General features: G+C 38.9%; 1 protein-coding gene across 1 annotated transcript in view; it reads right to left on the reverse strand.

Moving 5' to 3' along the window:
* The window catches only part of G3BP1 (G3BP stress granule assembly factor 1), a 137,658-nt gene that overhangs the window by 55,273 nt on the left and 62,900 nt on the right, over positions 1-19,485 (reverse strand). The gene's annotated exons all lie outside the window — the stretch shown is intronic.

Genomic DNA, 19,485 nt, shown 5'->3' on the forward strand with positions numbered 1-19,485 from the left:
CAAGATTTATCAACACATAGATGTGAAGGACAAAGTGAGAGGTCAGTGCAGTCTGGACTTTGGGACCCAGAAAGTGGGAGTGTGGGTTCCCCCCGACCAAGGCGCTGAGACACTGGCACAGCCAGACAGCGCCCTGTGGCAGCTTCAGGTCCTGGCCTGCAGAGTGTAGGGAGATCAAGCACCACTCTGAGGGGTAATCGCTCTTGCTTTAACCTTCTTGGATCTGGATTGCTGTCTAGGGTGGAGGTCCTGGGGTATGTGTCCAGCTTGCCAGAGCATGTGGAGACCTCAGAGAGGGTACCCATCTAATACCTCTAGTAGCTGAGAAAACCCCAGCGTTTGGGACGAAAGCTCCCCTGTCTGGTGGCAGAGTCCTACTGTGGCAAAAAGCCCAGGGGTCAGGTGACTGAGGGGCGACATGACCGGGCAAAGGAAACAAAGCAGACAGAAGATTCTAACATTAGACTCCTATTTTGGGGACAAAAAGAAGCAAAGCATGGAACAGGAGGAAGACAGTGAAGTCAGAACTCCTGCACCAAAAGCTCCAAAGGAAAATATAAGCTGGTTACAGGCCATAGAGGACCTTAAGAAGCAGATAAGAGAAGTGGAGAAAAAATTGGGAAGAGAAATGAGAACAATGAAAGAAAATGACAAAATGAGGGTCAACAGCCTGACTGAGGAAAATAACACCTTAAAAAATAGACTAACTCAAATGGCAAAAGCAGCTCAAAAAGGCAATGAGGAGAAGAATGCCTTAAAAAGCCAAATTTGCCAGATGGAAAAAGAATCTCTGAAGAGAATCATTGCTTCAGAATTAGATTGGAGCAAATGGAAGCTAATGACTTTATGAGAAATCAAGATGTTGTTAAACAGATCCAAACAAATGAAAGAATAGAAGGCAATGTGAAATATCTCATGGGAAAAACCACTCACCTGGAAAATAGATCCAGGAGAGATAACTTAAAAATTATTGGACTACTTGAAAGCCATGATCAAAGTAAGAACCTAGAAATCATCTTCCAGGAAGTTCTCAAAGAAAACTGCCCTGATGTTTTAGAATCAGAAGGCAAAATAGAGGTTGAAAGAATCCACCAATCACCTCCTGAAAAAGATCCCAAAAAGAAAACTCCTAGGAATATTATAGCCAGGTTCCGGAATTCCCAGATTAAGGAGAGAATATTACAAGCAGTCAGGAAGAAACAATTTGAATATTGTGGAAACACAATCAGGATAACCCAGGATCTGGCAGCTTCTACACTGAGGGACAGAAGGGCTTGGAATATGATATTCCAGAGGTCAAAGGAACTGGGTTTAAAACCAAGAGTCACCTATCCAGCAAAACTGAATATCATGTTTCAGGGGAAAATATGGCTATTCAGTGGAATAGAGGACTTTCAAGCATTCTTGCTGAAAAAAACAGAGTTGAATAGAAAATTTGACATTCAGATACAAGAAGCAAGAGAAGCATGAGAAGGTAAACAGGGAAAAGAAATCATAAGGAACTTATCAAAGTTGAACTATTAACATTCCTACATGGAAAAACAATAATTGTAACTTATGAAAACTTTTCTCAGTAGTTGAAGGGAATAGAAATATATATATAAGGGTATATGGCCATATGAATACATATGTGAATGTGTGTATATATGTTTACAGGTATACATAGATAGAGGGCACAGGACCAATTTAATAGGAAGGGATGATACTTAAAAGGTGAAATTAAGAGGGGAGAGAGGAATATAATGAGAGGAGATGGGGAGAGATAGAATGGGGTAAAATATCTTATATAGAAGAGGCAAGGGAAAATGGTTACAATGGAGGGGAAGAATAAGAAGGCAAAAGGGAATAGGTCAACCTTATTCCCATTGAATTTGGCTTGAGGGTAGAATGAAATACACACTAAATAGGGTATCTCACCCTCCAGGAAAGTAGGGGGGGAAGGGGATGAGAGGGGGGATGATGGAAGGGAGGGCAGGCTGGGGGGCAAGGAAGTTGGAAGCACCCACTTTTGAAAAGGGACAGGATCAAAATAGAGAATAGAACAAGTGGGAGGTGGGATAAGAGGGAGGGAAATATAGCCAGTCTTTTACAATACATCTACTATGTTATTGTTTTGCATTAGCCACACATGTACAACCTATACTGAACTGCTTATCTTCCCAGTAAGGGTGGGTGACAAGGGAGGAAGGGAATGAATCTGGAATTCAAAGTTTTAAAATTAGATATTCAAATATATGCTATTATTAATACTATTTTACATGTAATTGGGAAATAAGATATACAGGCACTAGGGCATAGAGATCCACTGGAAAAGTGGAAAGGGGTATGGGAGAAAATATGGGCGAGAGCAGATTGGAGGAGGGGATATCCTGTGGGACTGCTATGGTTAGGGGAAAAACGGGGAGAAAATTTGTAACTCAAAATCTGGCAGAAATGAATGATGTAAATCAGAAGTTAATAAAGCATTTGAAAAATTAAAAAAAAAGATTATGAGTTGTAAATTTTCTCCTCCTCCCCCCTTCCCAAAACAGCATGCGATCTGATATAGGCTCTACTTATATGTTCATATTAAACATATTTTCACATTAGTCATGATGTAAAGAAGAATTAGAACTAATGGGAAGGAATCACAAGAAAGAAGAAATAAAACAAGGAGAGCAAATAGAATGATTCTATTTTTATTCAGACTCCAAAGTTCTTTCTCTGGATGTGAATAGCATTTTCCAGCATAAGTCTTTTGGAGTTGTCTTAGATACTTGCATTACTGAGAAGAGCTAAGTCTATCAAACTCAGTCATGGCACAATGTGGCTGTTACTATGTACAATGTTCTCTTGGTTCTGCTCATTTCACTTAGTTTCAATTCATATGTCTTTCCAGGTTTTTCTGAAGTCCACCTGCTCATCGTTTCTTATAGCACGATAATATTCCATTACATTCTTATACCAAAACTTATTCAGCCATTCCCCCGATTGATGGTTATCTTTTCAATTACCAATTCTTTGCTACCACAAAAAGGGCTGCTATTAATATTTTTGTACATGTGGGACCTTTTCCCACTTTTATGATCTCTTTGGGATACAGACCTATTAGTGTTATTGCTGGGTCAAAGGGTATGCATAGTTTTATTGCCCTTTGGGCATAGTTTCAAATTGCCCTCTAGAATGGTTAGATCAGTTCACTACTCCACCAACAATAGTGTTCTGATTTTCTCACATCTCCAACATTTATAATTTTCCTGTTTTGTTATGTTAGCCAATCTGATAGGTGTGATGTGGTACCTCTGGGTTGTTTTGATTTGCATTTCTCTAATCAATACTGATTTAGAGCACTTTTCACATGACTATAGGTAGCTTTAATTTCTTCCTTGGAAAACTGCCTGTTCATATCCTTTGACTATTATCAATTAGGGAATGACTTGTATTCTTATAAATTTGACTCAGTTCTCTCTCTCATATTTTAGAAATGTGGCTTTTATCAGGGCCACTGATTGTAAAAAAGTTTTCCCAGCTTTCTGCTTCCCTTCTAATCTTGATTGTATTGGCTTTGTTTATGCAAAAACTTTTCAATTTAATGTAATCAAAATCATGCTTTTTGCATTTCATAATGTTCTCTATCTCTTCTTTGGTCATAAATTCTTCCCTTCTCCACAGATCTTACAGGTAAATCATTCCTTGCTCTCCTAGTTTGCTTATAATTTCAGTCTTTATATCTAAATCATGTACCCACCACAATAGATTCTTAAAAGGTATGCTGGAGATTATAAAACAAACTCTGAAAGGCCCTATCAAGCTAAAAAAGGTTCTGGTATTGATCCAGTGACAGACCAAGTCTGTTGACCAAGGACCACCCAGCTAAATTCAGAGAAGCTCATTACTAGGTTGGCTACAGGATAATCAATTTTTAAGTCACAAGAACTCTCAAGAACTACTAAATTGTAGAGAAGTTGGGATCTCTGTCTCTGGAGTGGGTACTCACATTAATGAAGTTCCAGGTTCTTGAAATACTGATGGCTCTCCTGGTATTGATTATTAACTTAGTCAACTAATAACATTGGTGGGGAAAGGGAGTAGTTATTTTTCCCTACATATTTATGTGTTCTATAGCTATTATGTAAATAAAATTCTATAGACTTCAAAGCCTCATTTAAATGTCAACTGTTGAGTATACTGTTATTGTTATTATTTCATTAATACAAAATTAATACAAATTAATACCATGAGATCAAGGTTTCTGATGGATTGATCGACAAGTTGTACTCTATTTTAATTAATTTAAATTAATACAAATTTTGTATTAATTATATAATTATATATGTATATTAATTAATTATATATATGTATAATTATTCTATGGAAAGAAAATGGAGGTACTTGGTAGCACTTCATTTGAAATGTTTCCTACTAAAAAAGGAATGCAAGAAATAAGAGAGTAGCTTGAGGGGGAAATGGATTCAAGTAGCAAATAGTTCTTGGATTTCCCCCCAAGATTTATGCATGTTTGGATTTTTTCTCCAATATTTATGCATGCTTAAAAGGGAAGGAGTTAGTAAAGGAGAAAAGAACAAAGATACCAGAGAGAGGTGATAAGTAGTTTAAGATCTGCCTTTTACTACTAAAATCAAAGAAAAGACAAATGTGGAGAAAGATGTGTTGAAGATAATTTAAAAACTCACGCTAGTCCTCTTCTCTGTGAAGTAAACTAAATCTTCATTTAGAGATTGAGAGTTGTAAAAGGGAATAAGATTGAGGGGGGATTCCAATCCAAAATACATTTGTTACGTGCATACGTGCCAAGGACTGTACTCATTACTGGGGATCACTAGTGGTCAGGAAGGGGTACCTGGGAAGCAGATCAGGAAGTGGGAACATCATGTTTTGTGGAGTTGGAACTAGGCAGAGCAGCAGCTTCAGGGAGAGTGAGCCAGAAAGGCCAGTTTTTGCCCTCTATAAAGGAAGGCATTGGGAGAAATTTGGTACTCTACCCTCAAGCCTTCTAATCAGATGGGAGAGGAGGTTGAAGGAGGTGGTGTCAGTCTATGATTGAGTTAACAAGATGGTGATGAGATTAGAGATGATGCATTTAAACTGGAAGGGGAATCAATTCTCAGGAATTAAAACCAGGCAAAGTAGCAGATGCAGAGGGGAGGAGGAAGTGGAACACTTGGGACAAATGATATAGGAAACTTACTGGAGAAAAGAAAAGTATGAAATCACTACTATGCAATTGTAAGAGTTGATCTGAAACTGGACAACATGAATGTTAATGAGGTTAAACTGATGTTTGTGGTTTCATACCATTATCTAGAAGGTCTCTACAGCCTAGGAGGCAGGAGTGTAGAAAGCCAAACAGGTAGCAGTGGTCAAGGATTTCCACAGAAGAAAATCAAAGGCATGTGAAAATCTGAAATGATGGGAAAGTCAGGATTAAAGTGGTGCCCAAGGAATCTAGGCTGTATAGAATATAATAGTACCACAGTGGTAGTTATAGACTGGCTAACATGACAAAGGTTGAGTAATTGATAGAGAAGAGTACAATGGAAGTTGGTTGTCAGAAGAGGGAAACAAACCCTAAAGTTTAAAATCTTGGAAATAGAATAATACCTTGTGATGATGAGATTCAGGGCATTATGCTTATGCCATGTGATTAATATGTAATGGGGATGGTGGATCAAGTACAGTCATGAAGGTCACAAAACCATAAGATCAAGGATTCTGATGGATTGATCAACATTCTGAAATCATTAAGAAGCATGGCAATGAACAGAGTACAGAAGACAGATGTGAGCTTGTCTGGAATGGTAAAGATGTAGGGGCTGGGAGATGAAAGCAGCAGAAATAAATGCATTCTGAATAATGATAATCAGTAAGAGTGGGCAGTTTGAGAGTTTCTAAATGAAACTTGAGAATAAGGGAAATCCCAACTACTCTTCCTTTCCCATTTAGTGAGAGGAAGAGGAAATGAGGTTTCCACTGAGAAGGAAGCAGCAGGTAATGTTCAATAGAGAAGTAGATCTCTTTTAAGGAAAGGATATGTAAAGAAGATTAGAAATAAATCTAGGATAAAGGGGAGTTTATCTTTACTGGAAATATTGTTTGGTGGGGCACAGTACAAAGATTATGGAGTAGATAAATGGTGAAAGGGCACAAAGAGTTTCCAAAAGAATTGCAAATGATCAACAACCACATGAAAGTTTGCTTTAATCACCAGTAAGAGAAATGCACATTAAAACAACCAAGATATAAGAATAAAGGAAAGAGTCAACATTGAACAGCTAAGGGAAGACGGGAACATTAATTCACTGTTGATAGAACTGGTCTAACTTTAGGAAAACAATTGGAATTATTTTTTAAAAAATACTAAATCATTGATCATTTAGTGATACCACAGCTGGGACTATATCATAAGGATGTCAAAGGCAGAAAGGCTAATCCATATACCTGTATCAAAATATTCATAGCAGTACTTTTTGTGGTAGCAAAAATTCGAAACAAAGTTCATGCTCATCAGTTGGGAGATGACAGCAAATTGTGGTATATAAATGCAACAGAACACTGTTGTTCCGTTAAATTTGAAAACCTGAATATAAAGAATTCAAGGAAACATGGGAAGACTTGAATCAACTGATGTATAGTGAAGTAAGAAACAGGAGAAAAAATACATAAAACAACCACAATAATATGAACAGAAACAATACCATAAAAGCAACTGGACTCTGAATAGTTATATTGATGAATCTTGATTTTGAGGAATAAATAATAAACTCCATTTCCCTCCTCTCAGTGGAAACATTGAGGGAATACAGCTATGTAATTCATAAAATGCTGTCAGACAATATGTACCTTAATGAGTGACAAGCTAACAAGCCAAAGGTGCCTGTAGACTGTATGCAGTAGAATCCTATGGCAACACTATCGGTATTTATATGTCCAGAAAGGACCTGTCCTCAGAAAACCAGGTGGCCATAGCAAAACCATTCTCTGCATGAAGGTGGTGAATGAGCTTGTGTTCAATAGCTGTAGTCACCAGGCCACAACATTCACACTGATAAACTAGTACAAATATAGAAATATAGAAAGCTAGAATCCAGGAAGACTTGGGCTCAAGCCCCATCTTTAACACATACTGTGGTATATGATCCTGGGTAAGTCATTTCATGTCTCAGCGCTATAAGCAATTTTCTAAGACTATAATTTGCAGAGAAGGTACTGACTTAAATTGGTAGAAATTCCTAACCTGAAGCTCCCTATACCAAGTAAATCATAGATCCAATTCCTATCTTTATCATCCATTAGGGAATGCTTTATGAGAATTTTTATAATGGAAGTATCCACCGATCACCTCCTAGAAAAGATCCCAAAAAGAAAACTCCTACGAATATTATAGACAGGTTCTGGAACTCCCAGATGAAGGAGAGAATATTACAAGCAGCCAGGAAGAAACAATTTGAATATTGTGGAAACACAATCAGGATAACCCAGGATCTGGCAGCTTCTACACTGAGGGACAGAAGGGCTTGGAATATGATATTCCGGAGGTCAAAGGAGCTGGGATTGAAACCAAGAGTCACCTACCCAGCAAAACTGAGTATCATGTTTCAGGGGAAAATATGGTCATTCAGTGGAATAGAGGACTTTCAAGCATTCTTGCTGAAAAAACCAGAGTTGAATAGAAAATTTGACATTCAGATACAAGAAGCAAGAGAAGCATGAGAAGGTAAACAGGGAAAAGAAATCATAAGGAACTTATCAAAGTTGAACTATTAACATTCCTACATGGAAAAACAATAATTGTAACTTATGAAACTTTTCTCAGTAGTTGAAGGGAATAAAATATATATATATATATATATATATATATGTACATATATATATGAGGGTATATGGGCATATGAATACATACATGAATGTGTGTATATATGTTTACAGGTATACATAGATAGAGGGCACAGGACCAATTTAACAGGAAGGGATGATACTTAAAAGGTGAAATTAAGAGGGGAGAGAGGAATATAATGAGAGGATATGGGGAGAGACAGAATGGGGTAAACTATCTCATACAGAAGAGGCAAGGGAACATGGTTACAATGGAGGGGAAGAATAGGAAGGCAAAAGGGAATGGGTCAATCTTATTCCCATTGAATTTGGCTTGAGGAGGAAATGAAACACACACTAAATAGGGTATCTCACCCTCCAGGAGAGTAGGGGGGGAAGGGGATGAGAGGGGGGATGATGGAAGGGAGGGCAGGCTGGGGGGCAAGGAAGTTGGAAGCACCCACTTTTGAAAAGGGACAGGATCAAAGTAGAGAATAGAACAAGTGGGAGGTGGGATAGGAGGGAGGGAAATATAGTCAGTCTTTTACAATATATCTACTATGTTACTGTTTTGCATTAGCCACCCATGTACAACCTATACTGAACTGCTTATCTTCCCAGTAAGGGTGGGTGACAAGGGAGGAAGGGAATGAATATGGAATTCAAAGTTTTAAAATCAAATATTCAAATATATATGTATATATACTGTTATTAATACTATTTTATATATAATTGGGAAATAGATATACAGGCACTGGGGCATAGAGATCCACTGGAAAAGTCAAAAGGGGTATGAGAGAAAATATGGGAGAGAGCAGTTTGGAGGAGGGACTGTGGGACTGCTATTTTGGGGCGCTGGGTAGGGGAAAAACGGGGAGAAAATTTGTAACTCAAAATCTGGCGGAAATGAATGCTGTAAATCAGAAGTTAATAAAGCATTTGGAAAAAAAGCAGAAAGCTGGGAAATAATTTTTACAGTCAGTGTTTCTGATAAAGTTTTCATTTCTAAAATATATAGAGAACTAAATCAAATTTATAAGAATACAAATCATTCCCCAATTGATAAGAAATGGTCAAAGTATAGAAACAAGCAGTTTTCAGAGGAAGAAATTAAAGCTATCTATAATCATATGAAAAAAATGCTCTCACTATTGATTAGAGAGATGCAAATCAAAACAACTCTGAGGTACCACATCACACCTATTAGATTGACAAATATGACAAAACAGGAAAACCACAAATGTTGGAGATGTGGGAAAATAGGAACACTAATGCATTGTTGGTGGAGTTGTGAACTGATCCAACCATTCTAGAGAGCAATTTGGAACTATGCCCAAAGGGCGATAAAACTGTACATACCCTTTGACCCAGCAATACCACTAGTAGGTTTGTATCTCAAAGAGATCTCACATGTACAAAAATATTTATAGCAGGTCTTTGTGGTGGCAAAGAATTGGAAACCAAGAAAATATCCATCAATTGGGAAATGGCTGAAGAAATTTTGGTATATGAATGTAATGGAATAATATTGTGCTATAAGAAATGATGAGCAGGTAGATTTCAGAAAAACCTGGAAAGACTTACATGAATTGATGCTGAGTAAAGTGGGCAGAACCAAAAGAACATTGTACAAAGTAACAGCAACATTGTGCATTGATTAACTATGATAGACTTGGCTCTTCTGAGCAATTAAATGATCCAAGACATTCCAAAAGAGTCATGATGGAAAATGCTATCCACATCCAGAGAAAGAACTATAGAGTCTGAATGCTGATCAAAGCATACTATTTTCACTTTTATTTTTTGTTTTTCTTTCTCATGGTTTTTCCCTTTGATTCTGATTCTTCTTTCACAACATGACTAATGTGGAAAATTTTTTAATATGATTGTACATATATCACCTAAAACAATTATCTTCAGGTTTTTCTGAAATCCACCTGCTCATCATTTCTTATTGATCAATAGTATCGCATTATATTACATTCATATGCCACAACTTGTTCAGCCATTCCCCAATTGATGGATATCCCCTCAATTTCTAATTCTTTGCCCCCACAAAAAAAGCTGCTACAAATACTTTTGCCTTTTCCCATTTTTATGATCTCTTTAGGATACAGACCTAGTAGTGGTATTGCTGTATCAAAGTGTATGAACAGTTTTATTGCCCTTTGGACATAGTTCCAAATTCCTCTCCAGAATGGTTGGATCAGTTCACAACTCTACCAACAATGCATTAGTGTTCCAGTTTTTTCACATCTTCTCCAACATTTATCATTTTCCTTTTTTTGTAATTTCAGCCAATCTGATAGGTGTGATGTGGTACCTCAGAGTTGTTTTGATTTGCATTTCTCTAATTAATAGTGAGTTAAAGCATTTTTTCATGTGACTACAGGTAATTTTAATTTGTTCCTCTGAAAACTGTCTGTTCATACACTTTGACCATTTATCAGCTGGGGAATGCAAGTCATTGTTTTCTTCTGAGTTTGGATCTTGACCTTCCTTGTCACCATGCTAGCTTTTTATGGTCAGATTCCTTTTTTGTTGTTTGCTAATTTTTTCAGACCGTTTCTTGCTTTGGGGCTTTATGTTAGAGTTGGGCTCTGCTCACCTTTTGGGATGGGGAGGATGTCTCACCTGATTGTCTGACTTTTATGTCCTCAGACTTTCATAGCTAGGTCTGAGGGTCTATAAGTTTTCGGTGTTTCCAAGGTGGTGTGGTCTGGTAAGAGGTCTGGACACTGCCCTCCTGGTCTGTGCCCTGGTTCTTACCCAAGTATAGCGCCTCTTCCCTCACAACTACAATTGCTCTTTTTTGCCCTGGACCTGCAACTGGAATTGGAATAGGTGATGGAGCCCGCTGCTAGCACAGGGTCTCCCCAAAATCTCTTTCTAACCAGTTGTTGTTCAGTTCCCTTACCCTCTCTGAGCACTAGGTGCTCCCAGTGCTGCTGCTGCCACCTCTTCCTCTGCTGCTGCTACTTCCAAGACCCATAGACAGTGCCACTTCCTCCATACTGTGCTCCCATCCAGCTCCTACCCCAGTGTCTTCAGGCAGGAAAAAATGACTCATTGTGACTTTTTGTTGGTTAACCCACTCAAAATTCAGGGTACTTTTAAAAGTTGTTTGAGAGGTGGGCTGGGAGAGTGGGAAAAAATGAGAGAACAGACAGAGAGCTAATAGATGACAGCCACTAGGAACTCCAGAGGGTCATAAATCTGGATGAAGTATGCCTTCAAGGGAGAGAGAGGGTTTGGAAGTGGCAGTAAAGAAGAATATGCATGTTTGCTCCTCCTCCTGGCCCGAAGTGTTGGTGGGCATGAACAAAAGGTAACATCCAGCCCTGGAAAGCATAAGCAGGAATGCAGCATCTTATGGGGGAAGGATTCTGTGGTTGGAATAAGATGAGAAGGAGTATAAAGAGAAGAGGTAGTTTGTTAAAGAATGTGAGCTCTGGAAGGGAATAGTAAGAGTGGGGGGGATGAAGGTGGGGATTTAGCGGGATGGGAACAAAGAAGGAGTGGGTCTGAAATTGATGGGTATGAGAGAGCAGGGTGTGGCAAGCAGAGAAGGAAGATTTTTTACCTAACAGCCAAGGACTCCGAATTACAGTGATGCAGCCTTGCCAATAGCAAAACTAATACTGAGTTAATGATTATTCCCTGAGCACAAAATGGAAAGTTAAATTATCTCATCCCCTCAGCTATCTTGTCCTTTTAATCACTCTCATCTGCTTCCCATCTTCAATCTGTCTTTACCTATCCATTTTTCCCCCTGAGAACTAAACATTTCCAAATCTTTGTCATCCTCAAAAAACCTTTTCTTGATCCTGATATCTTCAAACTATGTGCCTTTCACAGTCAAACTTTTAGAAAAAGTTGTCTTCTCTAATAGCTTCTACATTATTACCTTTCCCTCTCATTTCTCAACCCATTGAAATTTGTCTTACCACTCAACTGAAATTATTCTTTCCAAGATTACCAAAGATCTGTTAATTGATAAATCCAATTATCTTTTCTCAGTTTTCATCATACTTCATCATACTTGACATCTCTGCATCTCTTGACTGCTAACCCACCTGTCTTTCTGGATATTTCCATCTCCCTTGGCTTCTTTGACACCCTTTCTCTTACTTCTCTCCCTTCCTCTGAAAACCAGGTGGCCATAGCAAAATCATTCTCTGTATGGAGGTGATGAATGAATTTGTATTTAGTAGCTTCAAGTCGCCAGCCCCCAACATTCACACTGGTGAACTAGTTCAAGGTCCTGGTAATATAAAGATACAAATGAAATATTGCCTGCCTTCAAGCAACTGACATTCTATTAGGGAGATAAAAATGTGCATAAATAGGTGTATACAAAATGAATATGAGGTCATTGAAAAGGGCAGTAGTAGTTGGGAGTAGTAAAGGACTCCTGTAGAATATGGCACTTAAGTTAAATCTTGAAGGAGACCAGAGATGATAAGAGACAGGGGTCCAGAAGAACTGGGTTCAAGCCAATCCAAAAGCACAGAGATAGGAGATGAAACACAATGTATGAGGAACATGAGGGCCATTTTGACTGAACTATAGGGTGTGAGAAGAAGAGTAATGTGTAATAAGACAAGAAATGAACCCACTCAAGAATATAGTGAACCACTAGAGTTTATTGAGAAAGGCTGTCCATGTTGAGTACCTGTAGCAGCAAGCACCCCAAGCGTCCTCAGGGTTTGCAGCTACCACAGGTTCTTGGATCTGCTTTGTTAAAGGAAAGCAACTCAAAATGGGTTAACAAGCTTATTTTAATCAGTCAGACATATATCGTTTACCTTGTTCAGGGGAAAAAGGTCAGCACCCCAAACTTCAAAATATACAGGCATAATTATCAAGACAGAAACATCAAGTAGACAGATTTCCAAACTGTCCAACCATTACATCCATACCCAGTCAACATCTGGGTTTCCACATTCTGGGTTTTTCAAAGCCGGGGGACTCTCAACAACGGCTTCCCAGAATTCAGATCAAATCACAGAACACTTCTCAAAGTGAGTCCCAAAAACAAAGCTACACATCAGGGCTTATATAGCCTTCTCCTGGCTCAGAGAATGTAACAACCTTATTGACTCACTGGCCAATCAAGAAGTATCTACTGAAAAACAAGCCTCCCCCACCCCAGGCTTCAGGTGCACATTAGCCTAGGGGCAGGGAAGATCTTTAAAATTTACATTCTTATTACAGTACCCTCCTCACCTTCCCCTCCTAGCTTCCCTGGCTTTCTTAAAGACAGCTCAAATCCCACCTTCCACAGTAAGCCTTTCCATGCCCTTTCCACCACCACTTCCATTTATATGTCATATATCTTGTATGTATGTAATTATTTGTACATTGTCTTCACAGTTAGAATGTGAGTTCCTTAAATATAGGAACAGTATTTTTTTTTCTTTCTTTGTATCCCTAGTGTTTGGCACGATGTCTGGCACATAGTAGGTGCTTAGTAAATGTTTGTTGACTGGTTAATTGACTAATATGGACATAACTGTGTTTTAAGAAAATCAATTTGGGAGGGCAGCTAGGTGGCGCAGTGAGTGGAATGTTGGCCCTGGAGTCAGGAGGACTTGAGTTCAAAGTTGACCCCAGACACCAGCAAGTCACTTAACCTCAATTGTCTCGCCACCCCCCCTCCCGCAATAAAATCAATTTGGCAGCTATTTAGAGGAAGAATTGTAATGGGGAAAGAATTGAGGCCAGGGTCCAATTAGGAAACTAGTGCAATTGTCCAGATAAAAGGTGGAGAGAGTCTGAAATAGGCATGTGATTGTATGGGTGGAAATAAGGGTATATATATGAGAGGTGTCTTGTAGAATAAACCCAATGGAAATAGAAACAGAGGTAGCTATCAGATTGGCTAACATGACAAAACAGGAAAATGACAAAGGTTGGAGAAGATGTGAGCAAATTGGAACACTAATGCATTATTGGTGGAGTTGGGAACTGATCCAAACATTCTGGAAAGCAATTTAGAACTATGCCCAGGGGTGGCTAGGTGGTGCAGTGAATAGAGCATCGGCCCTGGAGTCAGGAGGACCTGGGTTCAAGTCCGGCCTCAGACATTTAACACACACACACACAAAACTAGCCGTGTGACCTTGGGCAAGTTGCTTAACCCCAATTGCCCTCCAAAAATAAAAAAAAAGAACTATGCCCAAAGGGCAATAAAATTGTGCATATACCCTTTGATCCAGCAATATCACTTCTAGATCTATATCCCAAAGAGAGCATAAAACAGGAAAAAGAATGCATATGTACAAAAAGTATTTATAGCAGCTCTTTTTGTGGTAGCAAAGAATAGGAAATTGAGGGGAGGCCTATCAAGTGGGGAATGGCTGAATAAGTTGTGGTATATGAATATAATGGAATACTATTGTTCTATAAGAAATGGTGAGCAGGAGAACTTTAGAAAAACCTGGACTTACATGAACTGACACTGAGTGAAATCAGTAGAACCAGGAGAATACTGTACACAGTAACAGCAACATTATGCAATGACCAGTTTTGTTAGACTCAGCTCCTCTGAGCAATGCAAGGATCTAAGACAATTCCAAAAGACTTATGATGGAAAATGCTATCCACATCCAGAGAAAGAACTATGGAGCCTGAATGCAGATTGAAGCATAATGTTTTCACTTGTTTTGTTGTTTTTTGTTTTCTTTCTCATGGTTTTCCCCTTTTCGGAGTCTTCTTTCACAACATGACTAATGTGAAAATATGTTTAATATGATCATACATATATACCCTATATCAGATTGCATGCTGTCTTGGGGAGAGGGGAGTAGAGGAAGGGGGAAATTTAGAATTCAAAATCTTATAAAAGGGAATATAAATAAATAAATAATGAAAAATTTTAAATTAAAAAAAAAAAACAGAGATGGTACCGTGTCTTCATGGCAATCAGGTAGGGAGAGTTGGCAGCTGGCTATGCTATCTTGGCTTCTACCTCTGCCCCTGTCTAGACACTGACAGCACTTCTTCTTCCTTGAAAACCCTAGAAAAGAGAGTTCTTCCATCCATTTGACCTTTTGAACGCATGCTCATTTCCAACTTCAGAAGCCATTTAAAAGATTTTTCATCATGACACAGTAAGCTGATAAGAGTCTTGGCACATACTGTGAATTAGGAAGAGAAAGGGCCTCTCCATTTTGTACTTCTGGAAGTAGGTTCATCAAGGACTGGTCCTCACTGGCTGGTCCCACCATTACACTGAAAAGGCTTCAAATACAGTCCCAACAACAGAATCCTTTTTAAGGACTGGATTAGGTAGTATGAAAAACTTGATCATCAACAGACTGGCTGCCCAGTGATGGAGTCTTTGGCCATGGCAACTTATGAAACAAAGAAAAATGTTAATAACATTAAGTCCTCTGTGATCTTCTTTCTGTTTCTATATTAATGGTGGCAGAGTAACAGAAAAGGAAGCAAAGGATACTTAGAATCATATAGTTTATAGACCATCTATACATTTTAATATGACTATTGGTACTCTAACTGAAAAGTCTTTGTCCAGTCACCAAGGAATAGAGAAGGGAAATAAGCATTTTTATGTCTACTGAGCAACAGGAACTTTTATAAATATTATCTCATTTGAGTCCTATAACAACCCTGTGAGGTAGGTGCTGTTATTATCCCCATTTTACAGTTGAGGAAACTAAAGCAAACAGAGGTTAATGACTTGTTGAGATCAGATTTGAACTAGGTCTTCCTGACTCCATGCCCAGGGCTCTATATACTATACCACCTGTAAGTAGATATTTTATTGAAATAACTGAATAACATCAATTGATTTCTGTAAACAAAATTAAATGAAAGAAAGAAGTTATAGCCAAACAGAAGGATGGATTATAGTTTCTTCTTCAAGAGGCAAATAGAGGAATTTGCAAAGTTGTTTTTCATCAAACACCCAAAGGCAACAGAAAACATTATTTCATGGGACAAGTGGTCATTTTATATTGTCATACTCATGATAATTACTTTCAAAAAGACTATCATGAAAATAATTGTACCATATGAGCCAACATCTGTTGCAGAGAATGAAGAGGTAGAGAAATTCCATGAAAAACTGAAGACCCTTCAAATTAAATCAACATATTCTTTAATACCAGTTGAGGATGACAAAAAGGAGACTAAAAAACATGGATCAGTAAGAAAAAGGATGGGAGATGCCAAATAATTATAGACTATATAGAAGGCTATACATTTTTAATACTTTCTTAAAGAAAAAAATCAGGAGGTGCTAAACATGGTGATCACTGAATACCATCACCAAAAAAAAAAATCTCATTATATTTCAATCAATTAAGGCAGGAAATGACTGGTTACTGCTATGAGATTCTTTTTATAACTTCAGCTTTACTTGACAGCCTCAGCTTATTCTGAGCTTTATCATTTTTGACACAATTTGTAATTTGTAAAGGATTGTGCCATGCTCGAATATTTTATCTTTTTTTACTTGCCCTTAAGGACAGCTAGATGGTACAGTGGATAGAGTGCTGGGCCTAGAATCAGGAAGACTCATCTTCCTAAGTTCAAATCTATCCTCAGACACTTACTTGCTGTGTGACCCTGGACAAGTTACTTTTAACCCTGTCTACTTCAGTTCTTCATCTATAAAATGATCTGAAGAAGGAAATGGCAAACCACTTCAGTATCTTTGCCAAGAAGATTCCAAATAGGGTCATGGAGAGTTGGTCATGACTGAAATGACTAAACATCAACAACAATACTTGCCTTTAGTATCATCAACTAGTAATATATATGGGTACTTTCCAAGCTACACAGAGTTTTTATGAGAGTCAGCTACATACATATTGAGAGTGTCCTTGAGATGGGCATAAGTAATCAAACAAACACTTAGTCAACAAGAATTTAACATACACTATGTGTCAGCCACTGTGCACATATAATCAATGATACAATATCTACTTCAAAGAAAATTCAATATTCCAGTGGGGGAGACAACAAGAACATATATAAGTATTATAAAATAAATATAAATACAAATTGTTTAAATACAGTATAGTTTAAGAGACAGTGCAATGGCAGTTGAAGGGATCATGTGAGGTTTCATAGTGAGATGTGTCCTGTGAATTACATCTATGAGAAAGAGAGGAATTGAGGCAGCTAGGTGGTGCAGTAAATGGAGCACTGACACTGGAGTTAGGAGGACCTGAGTTCAAATCTGACCTCAGACACTCGACATACTAGCTGTGTGACCTTGGGCAAGTCACTTAGCCCAAATTGCCTTGCCTTCTCTCCCCCCCCCCAAAAAAAAAAAGAAAAGAAAGAGAGGAATTCTATGAGGTGGAGGTGAGGACAGAGTTTGTTCCAGTCCTGGGGGACAACCTGTGAAAAGGCATGGCAGCAGAGGATTCAATATCCTATGTTAGGAACAGAGATAATGCCAATTTAAATCTTAGAGAGTAAGAAGAGAAGTAATGTACAATGAGTCTGGAGAGATAGGTTAAGGCAAGATTGTGAATGGCTTTATAAGCTAAACAGAAGAATGTACATTCACATATATATACATATGTGTCTGTGTATATATATATATATTTATATCCACATGTATATCCATGTGGATACACACATATACATATATATGCATATATTTTACATATATGTATATTTTAGAGGCACTACCCATGTTTCCCCGTTAATAAGACACTGTCTTATTTTTTTTTGGAAAGAAAAACACCAGAGGGCTTATTTTCAGGGGAGGGCTTATGTTGTCCTGCCTCAGCTCTCCTCCACTGCACTGCTCTCAATGGCGCCAGCAAGCAAATCACTGGGGAAGAACAGGATGACGCGCTCACTGCTGCAGCTCTGATTGGATGCAGCTCAGAGCGTGGCGTGCGTTTGGGGGGGGAGACGGTGCATACAGAGGGTACCGTAATGTAGCGTGTAGCTCAGGGGATCACCTTCACTACAGTAGCAATCTCAATAGGGCTTATTTTTGGGGGAGGGCTTATTTTAGAGGAATCTTACACAGTAAGGGGAGGGCTTATTTTCGGGATAGGTCTTATTATTGGGGAAACACGGGTAGGAAGCCATGAAATTGATTAAGGGAGTGACATGGTCAGATCAGTGCTTAAGGAAAATTACTTTGGCAGCAGTGTGTAGGATGCATTGTAGTGGATAGAGACTTGAGGCAACTCAGAAGTAATTAAGGCTTGAACTAATGTAGTTAACTATGTGAGTAGAGAGAAGGGATCTCATACTATCCTTTTGGAAAAGTAAGAGAGATGTGGACTAGACAATAACTATGATTATATAAAGAACTAGTTGAACAATAGAACATGAAGAGAAGTAGTTAATATTTTTATGTCAGGAAGAAAGTCTAGGGTGCTGTGCCCCAGGGACCATGCTTAGCTTTGAACTGCTTACCATTTTTATCAATGACTCGGATAAAGATACAATCTGCAAATAACACAAAGCCAGAAGTGATCACAAGCACACTGAATGGCAGAGTAATGCTACAAAAAGATCTAGACAGGCCAGAGCTTTGGGCTGAATGTAATGGGATGATATTCAATAGCAATAAATGTAAAGTTTTACACTTGGGTTAAAAAAAATCTTCACAAGTACAAGATGGCAGTAGGCATGGTTAGACAGCAGTTTATCTAAAAAAGATCTGGTGATTTTACTGTTCCCAAAGTTCAATATGTTAGCAGTGTGATATGGCGGCCAAAAAGAGCTAAAAGTATTTTGGGATCCAGAGAGTCATAGCTTCCAGGAAAAAAAAGAGCCAACAGTCCCTCTATATCTGCATAGGTTAGAGCACATCTGGAATATTGTGTTCAATTCCTAAACTACAGTTTAGGAAAAATATAGATATGCTGGAGAGGATCCAGAGGAGGGCATGTGATTGGGTAGAAGACCTTGAGTCCTATTACATGAGGACTGGTTGAAGTGATATGTAACTGGGGTTATTTAGCCTGGAGAAGAAAAGATTCAGAGAGGACATGACAGGTATTTGAAGAAATGTTACATTAAAGAAGCATTTGACTTTTTTGTTTAGCCCCAGAGGGCAGAACCAGCTCCATGGTAGAAGTTGTAAGAAACAGATTTAGGTTTGATATCAGGAAAAAGAAATCTCAGCAATCAGAGCTGTTCAAAAGTGGAAGGGACTTGCTTGTGGGGGCTGGGGAAGGGGATGGTTTCCCCTCCTTGGAAGTCTTCAAGTAGAGGCTGAAAAACCACTATCTGGGTGTAGATTTGCTCTGTAAAGTTTGGATTCAGTTAAAGGGCCGCACCGGAGGACCTAGAGGGCCACATGTGACCTGGAGGCCGAAGGTTCCCCACCCCTGGCAGGACCAAGCCTAAAGCCGGCACTCGATGGAGGAGCTGCAGGTATTGTGCTAGTCAGTTAGCAAACACTTATTAAGCGCTTGCGGTTTGCCTAGCATCGTGCTAGCGCGCTCCTCTCTTTCCTAGAGGCTCTCAGGTAACGGCTGTGAGAGCAGAAGAGGCGGGGCAGGACAGCATCTTTACTGTCAGAGGCAGCAGAGGGGATGACAAGGCTGATGGGGGGGCCGTATCTGGGCACCTGCCGGTTTTCGCAAAGCCTGGGTCTGCCCCTGAGCCTGCCTCTGCTCCTCCGTTCCTCGTAGGTCTCTTTGCCCGCCCTGGTATCTCCGCTAA

The sequence above is a fragment of the Petaurus breviceps genome, unplaced genomic scaffold, assembly GCF_028583685.1.
Source record: "Petaurus breviceps papuanus isolate PSGF00001 unplaced genomic scaffold, PetGlider_PUasm1.0 551, whole genome shotgun sequence".
Lineage (NCBI taxonomy): Eukaryota > Metazoa > Chordata > Mammalia > Diprotodontia > Petauridae > Petaurus > Petaurus breviceps.